The sequence below is a fragment of the Hyla sarda genome, chromosome 4, assembly GCF_029499605.1.
Source record: "Hyla sarda isolate aHylSar1 chromosome 4, aHylSar1.hap1, whole genome shotgun sequence".
Classification (NCBI taxonomy): domain Eukaryota; kingdom Metazoa; phylum Chordata; class Amphibia; order Anura; family Hylidae; genus Hyla; species Hyla sarda.
The window spans coordinates 203304545-203330571 of NC_079192.1; the positions used below are offsets into that span (position 1 = coordinate 203304545).

A 26027-nucleotide genomic window follows, 5' to 3' on the forward strand; every position below is an offset into this window, starting at 1 on the left:
TGGTGGCTGTGGACCCCCCCTGGGATTGATTAGGGTGTGCCCCGGCACACCCTGTGCGCACGCCTATGGATTGCGGGGGTCTGACTGCTGCGACCCTCCATGAACTCCTAAATGGAGCAATGTCTCTATGGGCTCAACTTACCAGTCGCGTCTTCTCCCCTGAGCATTTTGGCCCATACCTTTGGAGACACGCTCGAGGTGAAAAGGAGTGACAGCTCGCTTAGCTAATCACTGGCTGTGATGGTACCTTGTCTCAGCCAGAGATTTGCTGAGCAGGCAATCCCTACTGCTAAGGACAAGTGTGTCTCTGAATAGTGGAGGCCAGAGAGAAGACACAACTGGTATGTGGAGCAGGCAGAGAATGGGCTCCATTCAGGAGATGTGAGAAAGGAAGGGGGGGGGGGTCCCAGCATTGGTGACCTCCAGGCTGACTAAGGATTATGATTTTGGATAGATGAAATTACTCAAATAGCAATAAAAGGAGATGTTGTCATTATGGATGATGTCACCATGTCTGATGTTGATTGGAATATCCCTAGTGCAGTTCATGTAAGAGCAGGAATCCAATAGAGACTAGGAGCATATCAGAAACAGCTTGGGAAGACATCATCATCAGGAGAGAACAGTCTAGATTAAGTATTGAAATATAGGGACAACGTAGATGAAATTTTAGGTTTCAGGGACCACCAATATGTAATGTTTGATATAAGAACAGAGTTTAAGCAATGCTACAGGGGAAACTCGAAACATTTGAATATTGTGGAAAGGTTCATTGTATTTCATTAATTCAATTTAAAAAGCAAAGCAAAGAAAGCAGTAAGTGCTCCAAAATCTCCTGGTAGACGGATTGCATAGTTTCCCTTCTGATAAATCTGCAGCTGTTGTGGATTTTCCTGTGCATACAGTATGCGGCACTTCTGCAGCATTGGACGGAAATGTACGTCTAGGTGCCTGGTACATACACATCAATATTTATGTCCTCAGCGGTAAACAGACTTTGACTGCTGTTCTTCAGCATTAACCCATTAAGTGCTTTGATCAATAGCGATTACGGCACCTAAGTGCCTCAAATTCTGTCCCCCTAACTGACGGGCACCCCTGGAACATGTATGGGGGAATCCAATTGGCTTGTTTGCCCACTGGAGGTCCTCTCAGCTGCTTTGCACAGGTCCCAGCTACAATCTGCTGCTAGAACCTGCTGAGCCAGGCTCTACCAGCAGATCACCAATAACACTGAGTAATGCCTTGCAACCTCACAGCATTACTCAATGTAAGCAATCTGAGTATTGCAAGTAAAAGACCTCTTTGGTGACCTAAAAAGTTAAATTAAAATAAAATAAAAAGCCTTTTAACACATGTAAGCCCCTTTCCTAATAAAAATGTTTTAATAATCCTCTTTTTTCATTTTAAAATACATATTTTTTTGTTTACAAAAAACAAATATAAAATGGTCATTATAGCTATCTGTAAGTGAGCATAAAAATTAGATGCCAAAAATACCTGATTTCCCACTAGCATAGTAGAAATGCATTTTTGCATTTTCATTATGGTTGCAAATTGTAGGCCTGACTCAAGCTCTGTTATCAGACCTGTAGTCAGGCAAGGATACAGATAAAAAAAAAATGTGTCTGTATTATTCTAGTATGAGGCCGGTCTTCAAGAGGTTATCCACCATAAGGTGATTTTAGTACTTACCTGCCAGAACTCCAGAACTGGGTATTTCCTGTTTGATTTTGTTCTCTAAACTACACATCCCATAGTTCCATGCTTGAAAGTTTGAGATCACTATACTTCCTCCCACACATCAGCCACCCCACCCATTGAAGCACAGTGTTTTCTAACCAGGGAGCCTACAGCTGTCGCAAAATTGAAGCAGGACAGGATCCCTCTGATCACCTGACTAGTAATGTCAGGTCTCGGCGCACTGCAACCTGGGAAATCCGAGACATGAGTCATTTTGTATGCTGTTAAAAATAAATTTTGGGGCAATAATCACAGAAGAAGTGAGAGACTGTCACACACAGGTACAGACACTATATTATGAACTACACTAACTTTACACCCCCTGTAGCAGAGTCAAATACAAACCCTGGACTACCCCTTTAACCTGTAAATCTATCTCTAGAAGATATGCCATTTCTGCAAGTCTATGTAGAATAACCAATACATTACAAATACAATGCTGAATATTGCACTTTATTCAGAGCTTATAATTCATAATCAGAAGTGTAATACTTGAGAGGTCTATGGAATTAAAAATATCTGTTTCTCATAAAATGTTCTGCCTTAGAAAAATATGTGATCTTGCAATTCTTGTTTACGTAGCCAGAAAACAAAGAATACTCCAAGTCAAGTGCACATGTGGTTAAATAATATCTTATTTGATACCATCAAACAAAGTTTATTACAGTAATAAAAACTAGAGAATGTCCATGTGATAGAAATCCAATTTTCATTTTGTTTCAGGTTGTCTGTAATATTAGAGAAACATAAGAAAGCGATTACAATATTAATTTGATATCACAGCTTCATTCTGCTTACATTTATATTACAAATGATAATGAACAAACCAGTAAAGATGCATTAAACAGAAATAGCTGCAAATGACAATAAGCAATATAAAAGTAATATAAAAAGCATTGGCCATACTCATATGCTTGCTCACGGTAATGGGACATTGCTATTTTTATGGCAACATAAACTTGAGGTGCTTTATATTGTTTACTAATTCTGGTTCCAACAGGGAGGAGGCTGTAGCTGGATGTTCTGTTTACTGACTGGCAGAGTAAGCCTATCTTACATCACTATTCTTCTATCCTTTTACAGCCTCCTGCAATTTAACATCATTCATTCATTGGTTTGACCATTATACAGTATATGTAAATAGTGACCCTCATTTACTTAGAAAGTCGGGTCGGGCTTCTGGTTGTATTTGAACCCAACACCTTAGATTCCTCGCTTATTTACTATTGTGTCGCAGTCAATGTCGCAAGTAATTTTTTTTTGGTGTTGCACGCTCGTATTTGTGTTGCATTTTTTTTAAAGTAAAAAAAAAAATATATATATATATGCATTAGAAACAATCAAATAAAAAAGAAGCAGTCACTAATTTATGAGAAAAAACCATCACACCAAAAAATACAACATATCAGGTTTTCCATAGGTCAGATAGGGCTATTTGCAACAGGACAGACCTGTGGGGAAAAAAAAAAAAATGACAATTCGGGTGCTTTACAATGATAAATATGTGTAAAAGGGCCTTCTTTGTCAGGACACGCCCCTTTTTCGGGTTCCAGCCTCGGGAAGAACTGTCACGCACTGACGCATGATGTCTGCGACATGTCTGCGACATGTCTGCGCCACGTCGCAGAAAAAATGCGACAAAAAAACTGACAAAAGTTGTCGGGTTGTGAATAGTAAATGAGGGCCAATGTGTTCATATAACAAGTATAATTTATGAAGAACTCTCCAATTATAGATATGTGGTAAGTGAGGTTAGAACAGAATAAATAGTGTGTATGGGGATCTGACAGGTTCATATGTTCCTAATCAGGAATCACAGAAAAATAGACAAATTTAAAATATAAGTTTTAATACGAGCCCATAAAACGAGGGATTCCACTCTAAACAAATTGATAATAATTCCAATATGGTGAATGAACACCAGAATAATATTAGATGCATCCGATAAAGCAAATAACACAGATTGCATCAGCCACTATGGGTACCATAAATCCAAAGGTAAATAATAATACCAAAGCCATAAACTAGAAAAGTTTAGTATACACAGTGCCCTCATTTACAAAGACAGGAGTGTCGGTTAGGTTTTTCTTTTTTCAGTGGACTCGTCTTTTTTTTCCTTGTGATTTACTAATCTGTCGCATGTGTCGTTTTTTTTTTTGTGTCGCATGATATTAAATTCTGTCTCACGGGAATAAAAAATGTTGCACTGGAAAAATAAAAATTAAACCAAATAAATAAAGTAAAGTTACTCTGCACAAGGATGTAACTTTACATTCATGATTGTTAATGGGTTAACAACCCAAAAGTTTTTTTAAAATATATATATTAAAAAAATATATATATATATATATAAATTTAAAAAATCTATTACATAATTTAATCATAATAGCGTTGAGAAGTTAAAAGTGCTTTTAAAGTATAAAACAAGTAATTAAATCATGAACCACAATGGTCAGCTGTACCTTCCACAAAAACACTCCATTTTTCCATTTTCACTCGACCCCTGGGCTGTCAGTTTTTCAGAGTTGAGAAATCATACTTTTTTCAGAGTGATTTCACAATTATTCCGAGTGATTTTTCCATTTTGTTGGGATAACGCCCATTTTTGGTAAACAACACCCATTTTTTAGGTTAAATTAAACTCTCCGGGTGTTTTTGAAAATGTAGGTTGTGCGCCTAAATTTTGGGCGCAGATTTGGTCGCACGTGGGATGCGACAAAATTTTGGGCGCAATAACCGAGAAAAAACGTCGGTTCTCCTTTAGTAAATGAGGGCCAGTATGTATCTGACAGACCCTGTCCCCCAATGACTCAGAGGGAGATGTAGATAGGGACAACAGGGGGGCCGGGATAGGGAGCCTGTCACTCTCTAATCCCTAAATTCAACCCTACCCCTAGGCGGAATTGTCGTCCTAAGAAGGACAGTCCCGCACTGGAACCTCCTAACACCAACTGTCCTATCCCTGTACTAGACTAACTAGCTAACTAAGGATATTACTTGCTAGCTAGCCGGGCATATCCCTAATACTATGTCTGATGAATACACAGTAAGGGGGTAGATAAATATGCAGATGAAGATATAGCCTCTATTTCAGGGGTGGGCAGTTATAGGTAGAACCTCTCACAGAGTGTTATGGAATCAGGGCTAGATATGCCCATATATGTGGGTACAGCTGATAATTCTAGTAAGCACATATAAATGATGTAATGTATACAGAAGTAATGAGGTGCTCGGCTGTGTACAGTGTGATACTAAACATGCAAAGCAAACACGCCAGGGGTCGCGCAAGAGTAAAGTTTTTGAAGCCAGAAGAAGAGTTATGTATGTAGGCTAAAATGTATGATGGGTTGTAGTATTACAAAGCATGAGTGGTGGAATCTTTTTTACGATATCAATTTTCCCACAACGCACTACTTTAAACTGTTTTCTGTACACAAGGCCCTGAGAAATCACACCTCTAAAGCAAGGGTTTATAGAAAACAACTTGAATTTTACGTCAGGTGAAGTTTCAACATAGAAAAATGACACATTGGAATGCTTTAGAATTGAGATGTAGTACTTGAAATACACTTTGTAGTTTAGGAGCAATTGTGAAATTGTCACTGGTCACTGTCCAGAAGTAATTTGCAGATTTGGCATTTGGTTGTCATGACAATTGTAGTTCTACTGAGATTTAGATGCATTTCTCTCTTGTAGTATGTGCTAGACTCTGAAGGTGTGTTCCCATTTGGAATGTCAGACGATTGCAGAAAGAAAAACTACTGCGGTGGCGCTGCCCAGGTGGATAACAAGAAGATCGTACTTGGATGATGTGGTGAAACATGTATTTTATTCAATTGCATGACCGATTCATGTATGAATAAAATACATGTTTCACCACATCATCCGAGTCCGATCTTCTTGTTATCCACCTGGGCAGCGCCACCGCAGTAGTTTTTCTTTCTGCAATCGTCTGGAACTCCACCGACTCCCGCAAAGAGCCCGGTTATCTCTGCAGGCTGCAGCCAAGGATTTCTCCGACCAACCCGCCACTCAGGGGTTCAATGCACGAAACCAAGTGTCACCTAAGGTGAGCAATATTTCTGGGCGTTCGGGACATTTAGCCCACGGAATTACACGAGGCGCTGTCCTCTCCTTTTTTTGTTCTCACCATTTCGTCTGAGCCCATTTGGAATGTGACTGGAACTCTGTGCTAGCTTTGCATCTTATTTATCTGAGAAAGCCATTTATTCAATAGTAAATAGGTTGGGTTGTGAGACAATGCCCATTTTTCCAACTGACTATACCCCATTTCGGCTTTTCCCAATGCAATGTTGGGTTTGTTGGATTTTCCTGGCGCACACTGGTGGTGCCATGTCGCAGGCACTATGCGCCAAAATTATTTGGAATAATCCAACAAAAACTAGATGGTTCCAGCTTAGTAAATGTAGGCCATTATGTAGGAAAAACACTATGCACATCAATGAAGATTAACAGCTAACATTTTGCCATATGCTGTCAGTTCAATATAGCTGTATGATGAACTGATTTGTTGCAATGGTGGTATTCCATAACAGTACCACGTTAAAAGTCAGTCTACACTTTACAACGACATATTCTAAAATATAACACAATTGGTTCAGGATGCTATTGTGTTCATTTGTTAGTAGTTTTAGTAGACTATACAGCGAGTTATCTTACAAGAAGTTAGCATAGCACAAGAAGAAAATATTTACCATCTAGATCATAGCTGTATATTTAAAGTTGTCTGTGTTTCAGCCTTTCCCAGGCCTTGATCATGGTAAATGATCTGTAGCTGTAGTAAAGAAGAGACAGCTTTAGTACACCCAGAGATAACTGCATTGCCGCAGTGAAGAGAACCACAGTGTTCTTGACCTTGGCACCACACAGAATCACATTATAAATATATAGAATGTATTTTAAGCAATATTAGATTGGTTGCTAGTTGTAGTCAGTAATGTTTAGCACATGCAGGAAACCCCAGAAGGAGCCAGAACAGCAAAACAAAGGGTTGTGGCAAGGAACTTTGGTGTGTCACATGACAGTGTTTTGGTGATGTGCTTTTATTTTTTTAACCTACCGTATATACTCGAGTATAAGCCGACCCGAATATAAGCCGAGGCCCCTAATTTCACCCCAAAAACCCAGGAAAAGTTATTGACTCGACTATAAGCCTAGGGTGGGAAATACATCATCCCCTCTCCCCATGTCATCATCCCCTTGTCATCATCCAGACCCCCGTCATCAACACCCCCGTCATCATCAACCTGTCATCATCCCTCCCCCGTCATCATCACCGCCTGTCATTATCACCGCCTGTCATCATTACCATGTCAACATCCCCTCTTCATCATCCCCCCTTCATCATCACCACCTGTCATCATCCCCCTGTCATCATCCCCCCCGCCCTTCATCATCACCGCCTGTCATCATCCCCCTGTCATCATCCCACACCCCCCCTTCATCATCACCACCTGTCATCATCCCCCCCTTCATCATCACCACATCACCGCCTGTCAATGTCTGTACTGTGGTCTTCAACCTGCGGACCTCCAGATGTTTCAAAACTACAACTCCCAGCATGCCCGGACAGCCATCGGCGGGGATGGTTGGGGATGGTTAGTTGTTCCGGGCTGTCCATCTTCACCGGGGGGGGCCTCTTCTCCGCGCTTTGGGCCCGGCCCCAGAATAGTGACATTGCCTTGACGACGACGCACAGGGACGTTCATGTGCAATGTCTCTGTGCGTCATCGTCACGGCAACATCACTATTCCGGGCCCGAAGAACATCACTATTCCGGGCCCCCGTTGAAGATGGACAGCCCGGAACAACTATCCCTCCCCACCGGACGGTCCCTGCAGCACAGATGGCCCGGACCAGCTCACCCTTCCTTCCCGCCGAGCGGAGGTGAGTACAAAACTAAAGGTGGGGGGGGGCTCTGTATGATGGAGAAGACCCAGTGGTCTTCAACCTGCGGACCTCCAGATGTTTCAAAACTACAACTCCCAGCATGCCCTGACAGCCGATGGCTGTCCGGGCATGCTGGGAGTTGTAGTTTTGAAACATCTGGAGGTCCGCAGGTTGAAGACCACTGACTTGGCAGAGAGTTCACTCGAGTATAAGCCGAGGGGGGTGTTTTCAGCACGAAAAATCGTGCTGAAAAACTTGGCTTATACTCGAGTATATACGGTATGTGAATATAATACAAAGTGTTTTTTTTTTTTTTATATAATCTTAAAAAGCTACCTGTTCTTTACTATGTTATGCTTATTCCCAAGGTAACAGATAAACTGGGGAATCTCCCCCTGGAGTGAAACACTAGTTTCAAACTAGAAAAGGGCAAATATTTGACTTGTGGTTACTTCAGGTGGAGAAAACTATAAGAACCAGCCCACTTGACTTGTAGATACATTAGGTGGATGTATTGAACTTTTTGTAGCAGCTACAGGACACATCTCCAAACAGAACTAGGGGACCATCAGGGACATCGACTGTTTGAGCTGTAAAAACTTTTTTATTTCAATGTAATCAAAATATTTGGCTCTGTATGAACCCACATGGCAAGTACTTTATACAGTACTCTGAATCATGTTTTTATACTTTTGAATACCATTAGTATAATTTGCAAACTATCTATTTGACAAAAAAAGCACAATAGGTTAAATAACATGCAATTTCTTTACATAAATTGAAAAGTCAAACTGTAGAAATATATTCCATAGGAGGTAAATGTAATGAGAAGTGACCACAGACAGTCAGGTTTAAAAATTGCTTCATGGTGAAAAATAAAATTAAAGGTTAAGTATCTATCAAAGACAAGGTCACCAGGATTCTTCTTTTTTACAGTATAAAATCCAAAAGGTGGTTATCTGAAGATTATGTGGTGCCTCATATCACGAAAGAGATGAAAGAAGAGAAGAAAGGTGAAAGAAGTCAAATCAAACTAGGGCAGAGGTGAAGATTAGGTCCGGTGACACACTGTAAAGACAAAAAGAAGAGTTCAAAGAATAGAAAACCAATTAGATGAACAAAGAGTCAAGAAACATGTTATGAAATACAATGGCAGATTAAGAGAAATTAACAATTCCAGGCTATCTGGGGTCTTGGCAAAAAGAAAATTTTACAACCATTGGTAACATTATGGAATACGCACTCCTGGAAGATGTTCACCAAGCTTTTTTGCTTCATAGCAAATACACAAATCACAGATAAACTACAAAACAATGTTTGTTTAACCCCTTAGGGACTAAGCCCATTTTCACCTTAAAGGGGTACTCCACTGGAAAACTTTAGCTTTTTTTTAATCAACTGGTGCCAGAAAGGTAGACAGATTTGTAAATTACTGCTATAAAAAAATTCTTAATCCTTCCTGCTGTATGATCCACAGGAAGTTCTTTTGTTTTTTTTTTTTATTTCCTTTCTGCCTGAACACAGTGCTCTCTGCTGACACCACTGTCCATTGTAAGAACTGTCCAGAGTAGGAACAAATCCCCATAGAAAACCTATCCTGCTCTGGACAGTTCCTAAAATGGTGTCAGCAAAGAGCACTGTGGTCAGGCAGAAAGTTAATTCAAAAAGAAAAACCTTCCTGTTGATCATAACAGCAGCTGATAAGTACTGGAAGGATTTTTTACTAGAAGTAATTTACAAATCTGTTTACCTTTCTGGCACAGGTTGATTTAAAAAAATGGTTTTCCAGTGGAGTACCCCCTTTAACCCCTTAAATGGGCACTGTCATTAACCTTTTTTTATATTTTGTAGTACTGATGTAATACAACATATTTCTAATACTTAATTTTTTTTTGTAAGGCTGCAGCCTGCTGTGACGTCACAGATGAATTCGGACTGATCCCAGCCAGGCATCGTTCCGAATTCAGTCAGGCTGCGCTCGCTCCCTGCCTGTTAATGAGACAGGCGGGAGCGAGCGCTTTGAAAGAGTATGCGTGCAGGCTCCCTGGCCTCGCACGCCTGCCCCAGATCCCTGTGTGAGGTGGAATCTTATGCACTGCTGCTGCTAAGCAGTGTTGCACTAGGACTGCGCAGCACTTTAGTCTTTTTTGGGTGGGCATAGGGGCGGGGGAGCGGGCTGCGCATCGGGGTTTGGGGGAGCGGGATGTGTGGCAGCTGCGGCCATTGCCAGAACACAGATACTGTTTTCACCACAGTGTGTCTCCAGTTGTTTCCCCACTACAACTCCCAGAATGCCCTGACAGCCAATAGATGGGTATTTTGTATGTTTTGTTATGCTTGAGAAAGGCCATTTGGCCGAAATGTTGCATGTACTTGTTGGTGCAATAAACTTTTAGCCACTTTGTTCACCCATACACCGCTGCAGTTTGCTGTGTCTTCGTTCTGGTTGGATATATATATATATATATATATATATATATATTTATATTGTACTGTGAGGGTTAGCTCTGGGATCCTCCTGGTCACTTGCCACGGGACACGTTTCCTCGCAATAACTCGCCAGACAACAGTTCAGCATACAAGCCTGGCACCTCGCCAGCTTTATTTACACAGGTTGCAGGTAAAACAAAACATAAAACAGGAACAAAATAAAGTCCTAGACCGTCTGGTCACTGACTACAACACTCATCATGCCCTGTCTACTAACTGGTGAGCTCCCATCATCCAGTTAAAACATGTGCCACCTGCAACCTGATTACTCACAGTTCACACTGTCACTTGGGCCACTCACAGCTCCTGCTGTGTGCTTCCAACAGGGCCCGCTGTCTCCCCCTTACAGAGACCTGCTGTTTCCCAGGGAGAGCCCAGATCAAACTCAGCCTCTTCCTTTTCAAGACCTCCCCTGTCTGCTGCCTGATTACTTAGGCCACAGGTAAGGGATACTTCAGAGTGAGTCCAAGAAATGCACCCTTTCCTTGCCCCTTTATCACAATACATAAAAAAATGAAAAAGGATAATATAAGGGTAAACTAGATGGACCAGATGGTCTTTTTCTGCCATTCATCTCCTATGTTATTCTGTTTTCATCACAACTCTATAATCTGTGAGTATCTATCCTTGTGAGCATAGTGCATGCCTATTACGTATTAGTGTTCTCTTTGCTAATACCTAAAAGTGGAAAGGATCTGAATTACTTAACAATTCTTCTAAGTATTAACTACTGTGTACTTACCACTTTATAATCTTAAGAGCCGTTAATCATCATTTGCACAATAATATTGTTCTGTTCTCAGAAGCCTATTATGAACTCAAGTGCTTCACATGCACCTTGATCAATTCACTGTACTTTGGTCCTTTACTTTTAAAGTTTTCCGTTCTCATTTATTAATTACAAAGACATATTAAGGTTTTCCTTTATATACTTCATGGCAAAACCTTTTCCAGTCGTAAGCCACAAACATGCACAGGAAGCATGCATATTACAAAGTAATGGAAAGAAGTGTGAAAAAGGGCTGTCACTAATAACCTGAGAAACACTTATTCAAGCAAGATATTAGGAATGAGATATATAACTATAAAATAATAATTGTCTTGTTTTACATTTATGAATGAAAATCTTATGGAAAGGCCAAAATGTTTTGGTCCAAATTTATCTAAATTCATCTAAATGTATGGACAGCTCAACAACAAAAATTGTATGAGGTTAACTGGCTACACCTATACCTGGTGTGGTAAATAGGTATATAGGTGTGGTAAATAATTGAATGGAAAGAATATCAGAGTACCAGTCCTCTAATATCTCAACCAAAAATGGATGTACAATGGATATTTGATAAAAATTAAAATTTAATAATTCATTAACCCCTTAACGATGAGCGCGGTAAATGTATGTCCTGGTGAGGTGCTACTTAACACACGGCATCTGCAGCATCACGGTCACTAAAATGGATCATTGGATCGCCCGCAGCGCTGCCGCGGCGATCCGATAAACCAGCATGGCAGACGGAGGTCCCCTCACCTTGCTCCGCTGCCTTCCTGGCATCTTCTGCTCTGATCTGCCTTCCAGAGCAGAAGTAGACCAGAGCAGAAGATGAAAGATAACCCTGATCAGTGCTATGTCCTATACATAGCACTGAACAGGATTAGCAATCGAGTGATTGCTATAAATAGTCCCCTATGGGGACTAATAAAGTGTAAAAAATAAAAGTAAGAAAAGGGAAAAAATAAAGTTAAAAAAATGTGAAAAACCCCCTCCCCCAATAAAAACATAAATTGTCCCATTTTCTCTATTTCACCCCCAAAAAGTGTTAAAAAAAAATATTTTATATACATATTTGGTATCGCCACGTGCATAAATATATGAACTATTAAAATAAAATGTTAATGATACCGTACTTCTCCAGGCCTAGATATGCTACGAGTGTGTTGGGCTGTATTGGGTGGGTGTATGTATTTATGAGTATGTCAATGTGTATGTATATAAATGTGTGAATGAGTGAGAAGAGAATGAATGAGAGTGACAATATAGTTAATCTGCTTGTGGTTTAGAGGATGGTGGTTGAAAATGTATTGTGGGTTAGTTAGAATGCGACTATGTAGAGGTGTGAAACTATGTAGGTGAAAAATGTGGTGTGACTCTGTATCAAATAAATAAATGTCTATGTCCAAGATATGAAAAATAATAATTTTATTGAGCTACAGTATAAAATTACATAAAATGGGAGTGCAGGATCCTTGCACTCACTAAGGCAATTACACTTCTAATTTTATGCCTCTATCACCTATATTGATAATTAAAATTCCTCTATTCATTAGCTCACAGTGTTAGAAATCCTCTCAGGGTAAGGGGGCGTGTCATGCAGCCTTGTGCATGAGTCATCTCTTGTCCATGACTCATGGAAAAGCAGATGCTGCTGTAGAACTGGTTAGTGTCTCAGTAGGTTTAAGGACCCCTAGTGGTGAGATTTGCAGGGGTCGTTTTCTTTATTAAATATTCAAAAGAAATTAAACAACCATAATACAAAAGGGCTTTCATTTTCATCAGTAACAACATGTAAACAGTTTTTGGATCTGACAGTGCCTATTTAAGCATTGCAAATATGCAAGTAGGAGGAGTAAGACTATTCTCGTTATCAGTATGTTACTCCCTCATAAAACCTCACCTGCATTGCGCATATTTTAATGCATAGGTTTACTGTAATAAGCAGTCTGCAACAGACTTGGGCAATAGGCACCATTTTTGACAGATCAGTTCAATACTTAAACGCAATCCTACCAGACTGAATGAGTTGCCAAAATAATGCATTGATGTTATGGTCAAACTACATCACCCTCACATTCAGGTTTCTTCGCACTGGTGTTTCTACATGATTGAATGTGGTTCTGTACTTTCTATAATTCAGGTTTAGGGTACACTGCACTAAATGTGCTGCTGCTTTGTTACATGCTAGTGATACAGTCCCTGAGCTGAAATCTCTGGGCAAAGCTTCACATGTGCCCATATAGTATGCTTGATGGTTACACTTCCTACATTTTGTAAGCAGCAAAACTATTATAGACCATTATAATTCAGTGGTCCCCAACCCAGTCCTTAGTTACTTTTTTTTCAGTTACCCTATTGGAATTTAACAGGGGAAAAAATTAAATCCTGGGCCATTGATAGGCCTTGAGGACTGGGTTGGGGACTTCTGCATAATATTGTAAGCATAAACATGCAGTAAAATCTCTACAGTACTAAACTCACATTTACTTCAACGGCCAAATTGTACCCATAGCACAGAACAATACACATTGGGGAAGATTTATCAATGTATGAACATCTGTATTCTTGTATAAATACGGTGTAAAATGGAATTAAGTCATAATGTTTACATAGACCCTGTACCATTTTTTCCAACATATGCACCTTAAACTGAAAAAAAAAATAAATAGGGCTTGAAAGTTGCCCCTTATAAAAGCTTCATCTTGGTCCTTCCTGGAATTGTTTTTCTTCTAAAACTAATTTATTAACAAGGCGCTTGCCCTATCATGTAGCATGAGTGGAGAACATAGTGTACTGACTGTATGGTGAGCCAATATTGATCATTCTTCTCCACTACATATATATATATATATATATATATATATATATATATATATATATCTCACAAGAAAAACGTCCGGCACTCGGGACGATGCAGGTAAAACTTGTCAATGGCTTTATTCACACGCTTAAGGCAGGACACAATTTAACGCGTTTCGCACACTCAGGTGCTTAGACGTAGATGTGCGAAACGCGTTAGTTGTGTCCTGCCTTAAGCGTGTGAATAAAGCCATTGACAAGTTTTACCTGCATCTTCCCGAGTGCCGGACGTTTTTCTTGTGAGACTACTACTAAGCCGGGAGCGGTACCAGTGTCCGCAGCACGAGATCGTGCAGCAAACGCGAGAGTGGTGAGCAGCCTTACCTTGTCTGCATATATATATATATATATATATATATATATATATATATATATATACACACACACACACAATTTGGTGAAAGATGAAACCCTGACACATTTTGACTTTGTTTCAGGCAACACCAGGGGAGCACTGTTCATTGTCAAAGTTAATAAGCAGTTTCTAGAAGTAAGTTTTGATGCGCTCAAACATCTTGGATTTACCATTCCATTACGAAGATGTTGTCTTCACGTCTACTTGAAGGGGCAATTTTTACTCCACAATGATAACACAGCTGTGTTTGCTAAGGATGCTGACACAGCAGCTGCTTCTTGATGAGTTTAACAATATGTTTGGGGCAGTCCAAGTCCCTATTTTAGCCTTCAAAATGAAAATCATATTCAACAGGTCTTGAAAAAAGTGTCACCATTTGATTTGTAACAGTAGAGTGAAGGCAGCAGTGTAATTACCACATGACTTAGTATGGGTAAATTACCCTTCGCTTCCAATGTTATGAGCTTTGCATTTCACAGCATACATAATAATTATATTCCAGAGTTGCCAGGTCATTCAAACTGTAATTATAATGTGATTTGTATTGTTTATTTCATAGCAACATAAAGAACCTTGTACAGTAATTACTTTTTAAGTGCTTGTTCTTGATAATTGTAAGGTTCAGTTGAGAAATGCGTGGATGCAGCTAGAATTTTCCATGGGGCTGGTCTCCTTCCTACCTCTTCCTTTTCACATAACTCAAGGCCCCGAAACAATGTGCTAGCAGGAAATCAATATGCAATTTAAAGAACATTTCACATGCACTTTTATTCAGATTAAAATTGATATCATTGTGTCATACTCTTGTACGATGCCATTTTCTATACTGGAAAAACTAATGTTGAAATGTCTGAAGGGGACAAACAAACTGTGCAGAATATAATAATATTGTGAGGGATGGAAAAGATCCATACAAGTATGTACAATGTACAACAATTAAGCACCTGGTTTTTCTACGGCGCAAGGATTCCTGTCTGAAAAACAATTAACATACTGAAATGAACACATTGTCATTAGCATCCATTATTTTTACTTTAAATTGCATACTTTGTGTGAGATCCATTGTGAGTTAACACATCTACGTATGAATTTTACAGGAAGAAAATGTAGTAACATAGCATCTGTGAAAATGGTGTTGTTAATTTGCCTAATTTAAGTACATTTTTATGCTTGTTCTATTGTAAACACTGAGAATCATGTGCAGTATTGCTTTTCGAGAAAGCTATGGTCAATTTATGGCTCCCTGTGGTGGAGCAAGATGGGCTCTTCCCTTTGGGACAGGTGACCATTAAAGGGGTACTCTGGTAGAAAACAAAAGTTTCAAATCATCTGGTTTCAGAAAGTTAAACTGATTTGTAAATTACTTCTATTTAAAAATCTTAATCCTTCCAGTACTTATGAGATGCTGTATGCTCCAAAGGAAGTTGAGTTGTTTTTTTCAGTCTGACCACATTGCTCTCTGCTGACACCTCTGTCCATGTCAGGAACTGTCAAGAGCAGGAGAGGTTCGCTATGGGGATTTGCTCCTACTCTGGAAAGTTCCTGACACGGACAGAGGTGTCAGCAGAGAGCACTGTGGTCAGACTGGAAAGAACTACGCAACTTCCTCTGTAGTATACAACAGCTGAAAAGTCCTGGAAAAACTAAGATTTTTAAATATAAGTAATTTACAAATCTGTAAACTTTCTGACACCAGTTGATTTGAAAAAAAAAAAATATTTCCACTGGAGAACTCCTTGAATTCCCAACTCTTGCCGGAGCTTTCAAACCTGGAGGGTTGGGATAGCTTTGCGCCACTTATCTACCTTAAGAAAGGGTTTGCGGTCCACTATATCCTTGTGCACTGCTTGTGTGGCACTCTGCACTTTTTATGCACTTAGGTGATATCCAGATGTCCAGTAAAAAATCTGATAGAATCGTTAGATAGAATTGATAATAACTATTAAAACTTGTAGGAGAAACAGCAGTCCATAAAGAGTACCTGTCACCAACTACTCTCTCCCTGATTTATTACTATTTATGCCCCTTTCTGATGCTGAGAAGCATCCTGCTCATTTTCCCCCAAAAATCACTGTTTGTGAGCTCCATGAGAAAGGAAGGGGGCAATCCCCTGCAGGTGTGAGGTCACCTGAAGCCATGTCAGGTATCACTTAGCCCTCTCACCTGTCTGCTGCGCTCCATGCCAGGAGTGCACACTACTAATGCAGCCAGGTGAGGCAGGCAGCTCCTGAATCTCCTCCTCTCTGTTTATCACTTCACATGCTATGCAGAGAAGAGGAAGACTGGGGCGGGGACCTGCTGAAAAGACTAATTACAAGCACTGCACTGAGCCTGTGCACGCTGCTGGCCATGGATCTCTTACAGTGGGTGTTACAGGAGGCTGGAGCATGCTAATGAGACGTGCTCGCTCCTGCTCTAGTCTGTCTGATTCACAGCCAGAGAGTGAGTGCCTGAGTTTGGTCTCATGCCAGTCCAGCATGAGACCAAACTGTTGTAGAGAAAACACACTGAATGCATCCTTGGACAAAAGGGAGACATTCAGTGGCCGGAAATTCACAGACAAATAAAACACAGAAGGAGTTATTTTTTAAGCAGCATATATATTACAAAGTATGTTAGTTATGCTAAGGAACATGTCAGGCCCAAGGCCTGATTGATTGTGGAATCATACATGTGTATTATAATTTTATTTGTGTATAATGTGTAATCTAAGACATGGGTGAGGGTTCATTCGGACTGCGTATTTATTTTTGAGTATTTTATTGGGGGGTCTGTCTGAGTAATTTATACCTCCTTTGAAGTCAGACACTCTGGCCATCCATAAAACAAACTAAGATAAGGGACCAGGAAAGCGGGATGGCAGTACCCAACCCCCAGAACCCCCCCTCTTGTGGGGTCAGATTAATTCCCTTTTCCCTTCTAAAAACACATATAAAACAGAGATGCTGGACAAACCTTTGTGGCAAGCCTGTGGCAAAAAGCTGACAAGACCCTAAGCAACAGCTGGAGATTCACTCACAAGGACTGCTATACCTTTATGCTGTAAGGACTTTCTTTTTGTTTTCTGAACTTGTCTTGCCAGACTCTTTTATATATTTTTGTACCTGTATGTCATTTCTTTATTTTATATGTAGTACTGTAATACCTTTATTCAGTATAAATGTTTAATTAATCAGCTCTGATGTTTGATCTCTAACTATAGGAGCTCATCTTTCTGAAGGAAGCTCAGGTGAAACATGTTTATCAAAGGGTTAATCTGTTGACTTGCTGGGACTAGTAGTGGATACCCAGAGGTCTGGTGGCTTTAACCCTTGCACCATCTCTAGCGTCTTCACTGGACCGTGTGATCGTGATATCTGGTGGCAGCGTCGGGATATATTTAGAGAGTTTTAGTGCTCGCTGTATTATACCTCTACGGATATCATAGCACTAAAAGAAATTGCATGCATATTCATGTGTGTAAAGCAGGAGTCCAAGCCTCCACTGGAGCTAATGTGCCAAGAAAAGGAGATCCCTACTGCGGGAAAGAACAAGGAGCAACTTATTGCTGATCTTGTGGAGTATGATGCCTGTGCAGCAGAGCTGAATGACAAGAGACAAAGTTCTACAGCTGGAACTGCCATCCAAGGATGTGATATCTCCTGGGGAACGCAACAACATTACTCCCCATCAGGACAGTACTCCACATGAGGCCTTGGACTCTTCTATGTGGACTGCCTTACAACACCTTGGGAATGTGGATGCTAATATGAAACTCCAATTGCTTCTCCAGTACCAAACTGCAGAGAGAGGCACGAGCTGCAGAGAGAGAGAGAGAGAGAGAGAGAGAGAGAGAGAGAGAGAGAGAGAGAGAGAGAGAGAGAGAGAGAGGCACAGGCCAAAGCTGCAGAGAGAGAGGCAGTAGAAAGAGCAGCAGAAAGAGAGGCCCAGCGGAGGCATGAATTGGAGGTTCTGAGGCTGAGAGGGGATGCTTTATCCACACGCAGTGATGTGCAGGATCAAGGCAACCACAAACCTCGCTTGGAACATTTCCCCATGTTGGAAAAAAATGGTAATCTGGATGTGTTCCTGAGGGGATTTGAAAAGGTTTGCCGGCAGTTCCATCTACCTAAGGAACAGTGGGGACGATATCTATCTGTTTGCTTCTCTTCCCTCTGAAAGTGACCAGGACTATGAGGCAATAAAATCTGCCCTGCTAAAAAGTTTTAATCTGACTCCAGAGGCTTATCGGAAAAAGTTTAGGGCTTTGCAACAAAGCACCACAGAAAGCTGTACTTAACATGCAGTTCAGCTAAGGACTGCATTCAAGCAATGGACTGGGGGCCTACAAGTCCCTACTTATTAGTGTTGAGCGGCATAGGCCATATTCGAATTCGCGAATATTCGCGAATATATGGACGAATATTCGTCATATATTCGCAAATATTCGCATATTCGTTATATTCTCGTTTTATTTTCGCATACGCGAAAATTCGCGTATACCAAAATTTACATATGTGAAAATTCACACATACAAAATTAGCATACGTGAAAATTCGCATATGTGAAAATTAGCATATGCGAATTTTCGCACGCCAGTCTCACACAGTAGTATTACAGCCTTCTTTACACCACACAAGCTGGAAGCAGAGAGGGGTGATCACTGTGATGTGTGCTGTGAAGAAAAAAACAAAAACAAAAAAACGAATATTCGTAATTACGAATATATAGCGCTATATTTGCGAAATTCGCGAATTCGCGAATATGTGATATTCGCGAATAATATTCGAATTGCGAATATTCGCGAGCATCACTACTACTCATGAGGTCCTGGAGGACTTGATGGTCCTAGATCAGTTTCTCCAAACACGGAGCTTTGAAGCAAGAGAGTGGATTTTGGTCCGCAAGCTCAAGACAGCAGCGGAAACAGCAAAACTAGGGGATGACTTTGCTAATAACCGGGCACCAACAGCAAAGCATGGATCTGCACAAGCTGGAGCAAGTACCTGGAGGGGAGCCACAAAACCACAGAGCACCACCAGGCCAGCCGTGAAATTCTTGCCATCAGCTCCAAAAGCCACAAGAGCCACATTGGGTCAGGGGGACACCCACCGATGTTACAGATGCAATAAGAGTGCCACTTTCCCCAACAAAATTTTTTTTCCACCGGCAGCTGGAGGACACATAGCCATTCTTCTGGTGTCCGGAGCAGTGGAGGAAAGAGGGGATAACCTGCAGAGTGTAACTGTGGGGGACCAGGTGACCCCACAGTGGGTTTACGGGATTCTAGAGCCTCATTTACCTTGGTGCGGCCTGAAGGGGTGGATACAGAGAACATCATCCTGGAAGAACCATGGCATTAAAAGGAATTGGAGGTGTGTACCTTGATTGGGGTACAGGCAAAGATTTGAGGGAGGTGGGGGTCTCTGAGGACATCCCTGTTAATGTTCTCCTGGGGAATGATTTGGGTTGGATGCTCTGTCATTAGGCTTCAGAGGACACTACCTGCACACCAGATGGGCTAGGAGAGAGCCCGATTTGTTCTGAGGTACTGTGCCAGACTTTGGGAGACACTGTGAAATGTGATAACTGGGAGGGAGTGCATGGGATTGATAAATGTTTACCTGTGACTGAACATTGATGTTTTCCAAAAGTGAAATGAGGTGTATTGTAAAATGTGATGACAATGAATAACCAATGCCGAAACCTAGGGAGATGGGCTAGGAAGAGAGGTTGGTGTGCCCCTGGTGACATGCATAGGCGTGCGCACGGGGCCTGGGCACACCCTAATCAAGCCTCAAACTTGAGGCTCTATCACCTGTGTAAATATACCTGCGCTGATCCTGGTCTGGGTATCATTAGCAGAGACAGGCTGCAGAGCAGGGATGAAGAGGACCTGATTGATGGCTCCACCCTCAGCACAGGAAGAGGATGGGGTGAGAGCTGACAGGCCTCCCAGGAACACAGACCGGCCTCTTCATGTGAGGGTGAGTAATGTCCCTGTGTCCTGCCTCTTTCCCCTCAGATCAGCAATATAACCTGGGGCTGGGTGATGTATAAAGTAGCAGCCCAGTGGGGTCACTTTCCTTCCTCCAGTGTCCACAGGTCACAAACAGGTTGCATCACCAGAACTTTTTTTTTATCTCGCCAAAAAATAGCGCGGTTTTAACGCAATTTCAAAGATCGCGGTAGAACCGCTCTATTTTTGCCGCGATTTTTCTAAAAAAATTGTGCTGGCGATGCAACCTGTTGGTCACCTGTGGACACTGGAGGAGGGAAATAGACCCAGCTGGGGCCACAACATGTGGACGCACTGCTTGTTTACTTATTATTAACCCCTTAAGGGTACATTCACACCTACAGGATCTGCTGCATATTTTGTGCAGCTGATGTTGTTACCCATTAGTTTCAATGGGTAGCAAAATCAGCTGCAGAAAATATGCAGCAGATCCTGTAGGTGTGAACGTACCCTAGGGATGCAAGGCGTACATGTACACAGTGTCTGCTCCCACTGTGTTGGTTCCAGCTAATGATTTATACATCGGCTAATGCCAGACATCACCGATCCATCTGATGTCTGGCATTAACCCTTTAGACACCGCTATCAAAGTTGATGGCGGTGCCTAAATCTGATTGGGACCACTGCAGCAAAATTGCAGGGTCTCAATCAGCTGAGAGGCAGGCTGAAGGGGCCCTACCTGGCTCAATGCCATCAGATCGGCACTCCAAGAATATAGGCAGCCTGTATAAATATACGCCAATAACACTTATGAATGCTGTGCTATAGTATAGTATTGGTTAATGTTTGCAAACAAAAGGTGACATGTAACAGCTCCCTATAGGAACTAAAAATGGTGAAAAAAATGTTATTATAGGACTCTTTCATTTTTGAAGTTTTTTTTTTTTCTCCTGATCTTCTAAAACTCATAACGCTTTCAATTTCCTACCTACATAACTATATGAGGGCTTTTTTTGTGCACCACCAATTTTGCTTTGGAATGACATCAATCATTTGTCCAGAATTGCTGAGTTTTGGTCAGTTCATAAACCCTCATATATAAAAATTAATTAAAAAAAAGAGCAAAAAGTCCAATCTGAACAAGAATGGTACAGATAAAAACTACAGATCATGAGCCCTCAAACATCCCCCTATACGGAAAAATAAGAGTTATAGGGATACGAGGATAATTTGAAACATACACATTTTCCTACATAAAGCTATAACTTTTTAAAAGTAGTAAAATAATACAAAACCTATATAATTTGGGTATCGTTGTAATAATATACTATTATTATCATGAAGATAATGTGCCTTTTTTGTGTAGTAACAAACCCCTCCAAAATTTTCAAAGTGTGCTGTTTTAAAAAGAAAATTCGACCCACAAATATTATTTGCTTTCACCATTTATAATAAAATGAGTGATGTAATGACAAAGTACAATTGGTGGAGAAAAAAACAAGCCTCATAGAATGGGGCGGGGCAGAGGTGTGGCCAGGGGGGCTGACTGAGGGCCCTTGCTTTATTTGGTCCGGGGGCCTTGAGTGTTGTCAGTCTGCCCCTGATCACCTCAATGCTGCACTGCCTTGCCGTGCATTTGTTTCCTTGCCGATCCAATCCTCCTACACTATGCAAGCGACATTGCCGCACAGTGTAGGATGGACATGCTCCTCCTCCAGACCTCCCCTGTAACGTTCCATGATGTCACGCAGTGGCGGAGTAACAGCAATGCAAGGGTGAGGCACGGACAGGTTACTGCACAATACCAGTGGCATTACTCTCGGTATCCCACTCTCCCAGAACGGCTTACGGCAGCCAATATCTGCTTGAGGTGATTTTTTTTTCATTTTTAAATCATCATTTTGTCATAAATTGTGTAATTTATTGGTTATATAAGTATTATTGTGATAGTATACGCTAGCACTACCATCTTTCTATGGATGCTCTAGTTAGTTAGTCACCCTAATGTTTTAGTTTAACAACTTCAATAACAGCTAGTGTTTATTTATTTTATATATATTTTGCAGACCCCCTTGGCAGGACATTTGGGAGTGGCAAAGACAAAGGTATGGGAACTGCTGTTGCAAATTATTGTAGATCCTATCGTGTCTGCCAGAGGGTGGATAAGTCTGGGGATGTTACTCGTATTCCCCTAGTGCCCCTACCAGTCATATGTGGCAGTTGATATTGTGGGGCCTCTAGCTATACCCAGCAGCACAGGGAAAAATTTATTCTTTCTGTGGTGGATTATGCAACCAGGTACCCTGAAGCTGTTGCCTTATCCTCCGTCTAGGCAGATAAGGTGGCAGATGCACTGATCAGTATATTCTGCAGGGTTGGGTTCCCCAGGGAAATGCTCACTGATCAGGGCACACGGTTCATGTCCAAACTCATGCAAAGTCTCTGTAAGAAGGTGAATGTACAGCACTTGGTAGCAAGCCCATACCACACCCAAACAAATGATCTCTGCGAGAGGTTCAATGGGACCTTGAAACAAATGCTGAAAACCTTTGTAGAATCAGAGTGCGGAGACTGGGAAAAGTATTTACCCCATCTGTTATTCGCTTACAGGGAGGTACCCCAAGAGTCTACATGTTTCTCGCCCTTGATCACAAAGTGCAGGGACCCCTAGATTTAGTTAAGGGGGAATGGGAAGGGGGGCTACATGCCCCTGAGACTTCTGTAGTGGAGTATGTTCTGAATTTATGGACAGGATGCAGGCATTGACTGGGCTGGTACATGACAACCTCACAGCAGCACAGTCCAGGCAGAAGTACTGATTTGATCGCAATGCAAGGGACCGGGTCTATGAAGGGGGACAGAAGGTAATGGTTCTGAACCCCATCAAGCAGAATAAGTTGCAGGCTGCCTGGGAGGGTCCCTTCCCGCTTTTACAGCACCTAGAACCCACCACATATGTAGTAGCCCTTGATGAGAAAGGTCAGAGGAAGAGACAGTACCACATTAATATGCAAAAGGCATACTATGACCCTAAGGAGGTGGTACTCAGTGTATGCAGTGCACCAGAGGAATGGCTGGGTAGTGATCCCTTACTGGACCTAGTGGAGGAAGCTAAGAGCCAGGGATCCCTTCAGGATGTTGAGATCAATCCAGAGCTCTCAGAGGAAAGAAAGAGGCAGCCAAGTCATGTACTAGGCCCCTTTAGTGCCACCTTTACTGGGAATCCAGGGCGAACTACTCTAGCCACCCACCATGTTGATACAGGAGACCAGCCACCGCTAAGAAAGGTAGCCCATCAGGTATCCCCAGATGTAAAGGCCCATATACAGTCTAGGGGTAGTTAAGAAGTTAAAAAGCCCCTGGGCCTCCCCAGTAGTTCTGGTGCCCAAAAAAGATAAATTTAACCAAAGGTTAAATGCAGTGAATACCTTTGATGCTTACCCCATGCCTAGAATAGATGAACTGCTTGATCAGCTAGCAGGTTCCCAATACATGACTATCCTGGATTTGAACCGAGGGTACTGGCAGATCGCTATGACCTCAGAGTCCCAGGAGCGGTCAGCATTTATCACTTCCTTTGGGGTGTTTGAGCGCTGTGTCATGCCTTTTGGGATGAAAAATGCTTCAACCACTTTCCAACGACTGGTTGATCAGCTGCTAGAGGGCCACAGGGAATACGCCGTGGCATACTTAGATGATATTGCCATATTTAGCTAGACCTGGAAGGAACGCCTGATTTACCTGAGCTTACCAGAAAACCAGAAAAGTGTCAAGTTGGCATGATAGAAGTGCAGTATTTGGGACATAGGGTAGGAGGAGAGTCCCTACGCCCTGAGCCCAGTAAGGTGGAGTCTATTATGGTCTGGCCAATTGCTAAGACCAAAAAACAGGTCATGAGGAGAATATAGGAAAGAAAAACGAGGTGCGCTCCTAGTGGAGTATTATTTGGGATAGAGCAAGGTATGTGCAATAAGATTAGACTCCCATAGACTCGCTGTTCCTGGAGGTCCAGATGTGCGGGAGGCAGCCTCTACGCCCTTCACCGTGACTTTCAGGTAACGGTGCAGTGTCAATGGTAAATCAGAAAAAATGGGGACATGTTAGATAGCATAGAGTGTGCCCGACGAAGAACCCGGCACTGGTTTCGGAACCTTTGTGTTGCACCCTACCATTATTACTAGTGTTGAGCGGCATAGGCCATATTCAAATTCGCGAATATATGGACGAATATTCGTCATATATTCCCAACATTCGCATATTCGTAATATTCTCGTTTTATTTTCGCATATGTGAAAAGTTGCGTATGCAAAAATTAACATATGCGAAAATTAGCATATACAAAAACTTATATATTCACATATGTGAAAATTTGCATATTCTAATTTTCGCATGTGTGAAAATTCGCACGCCAGTCTCACACAGTAGTATTAGAGCCTTCTTTACACCACACAAGTTGGAAGCAGAGAGGGGTGATCACTGTGATGTGTACTGTGAAAAAAAAAATAACGAATATTCGTAATTACGAATATATAGTGCAATATTTGCGAATTCGCGAATATGTGATATTCACGAATAAAATTTGCATTGTGAATATTTGCGAGCAACACTAATTATTACCAATAAAAGCCAAACTGTTTTTAAGAAATATTTTTGGCACATTGGTTTCTTCAAGGATTTGGCACCATCTAACACGTCCCCATTTTTTCCGAATTACTAATAAAAAAAACAGGTCATGTCCTTTTTGGGACCGCAGGGTATTATTGTACATTTGTCCCAGACTATAGTAAGATAGCAAAACCTCTCACAGACTTGACTAAAAAGAAGGTGTCCAAGCAAATTACCTGGACTGAGGATTGTTATAAGTCCTTCATTGCCCTCAAGACAGCATTGTCCAACTCTCCGGTCCTCCAGTCCCCTGATTTCAATAGGAGGTTTGTGGTACAAACAGATTCTTCCAATTTTGGTCTGGGGGCTGTTCTTAGCCAAGTAAACTCCAATGGAGAAGAACACCCCATTCTCTACCTAAGTAGGAAGCTATTGCCTAGAGAAGTGGCCTATGCGGTCATAGAGAAGGAATGTCTAGCTGTGGTCTGGGCTTTGCGAAAATTACAGCCATACCTGTATGGCAGGGGTTTTACTGTCATAACTGATCACAACCCTCTAGAATGGTTGGGCAGAGTGTCAGGTAACACTGGCAAACTGCTTTGCTGGAGTCTTATCCTCCAACAATATAATTTCACTGTCCATTGGAGACAGATCTATCAGTCTGGAGAGGCAAAAATCTCCCTGTCTCCATCTTAAAGGGGAGGTGTCAGGCCCAAGGGATGATTGTGGAATCATACTTGTGTATTATAATTGTATTTGTGTATAATGTATAATCTAAGATATGGGTGAGGGTTCATCCGGAGTGTGTGTTTGTTTTTGTGTATTCCAGTTTTATTGGGGGGGGGGGGGGGGCGGTCTGTCTGTCTAAGTTATACCTCCTTTGAAGTCAGGCACTCTGGCCATCATAAAACAAACTAAGATAAGGGACCAGGAAAGAGGGATGGCAGTACCCAACCCCCAGAACCCCCCCCCCCCTCTTGTGGGGTTAGATTAATTCCCTTTTCCCTTCTAAAAACACAATATAAAACAGAGATGCTGGACAAACCTTTGTGGCAAGCCCCTAAGCAACAGCTGGAGATTCACTCACAAGGACTGCTATACCTTTATGCTGTAAGGACTTTCTTTTTTTTTCTGAACTTGTCTTGCCAAACCTTTGTGACAAGCTTGTGTCAAAAAGCTGACAAAAGAACAACCAAACCCCACACCTAGAATAAGTTCCAGGTGAGGGTGCAAAACCCCCTTAGAGTGCACCCTCCTTTAAAACTTCACTTTTATTGTGGATTATTTTAAATCACAAACTAGTGAGGAAAACAAGTGGTTAAAAATCCCAGCAGCTTTGCCACACTCTTATTTTT

At 41.5% G+C, this 26027-nt stretch overlaps 1 long non-coding RNA gene across 4 annotated transcripts in view; it reads right to left on the minus strand.

Annotated features, from left to right (window-relative positions):
* Positions 1 to 2105: 2105 nt before the first annotated feature.
* Positions 2106 to 26027, minus strand: part of LOC130366966 (uncharacterized) — a 77928-nt gene continuing 54006 nt past the window's right edge. Inside the window, exons 3-6 of one of the 4 annotated variants that reach the window (XR_008892016.1) lie at positions 15074 to 15103; positions 14718 to 14849; positions 6459 to 6538; positions 2106 to 2471 (exon numbers count right to left, since the gene is read on the minus strand). This is a non-coding gene — a long non-coding RNA (uncharacterized LOC130366966). The remainder of the gene's footprint in view (positions 2472 to 6458; positions 6539 to 14717; positions 14850 to 15073; positions 15104 to 26027) is intronic. The other 3 variants (XR_008892015.1, XR_008892018.1, XR_008892017.1) reach the window with 3 other exon arrangements.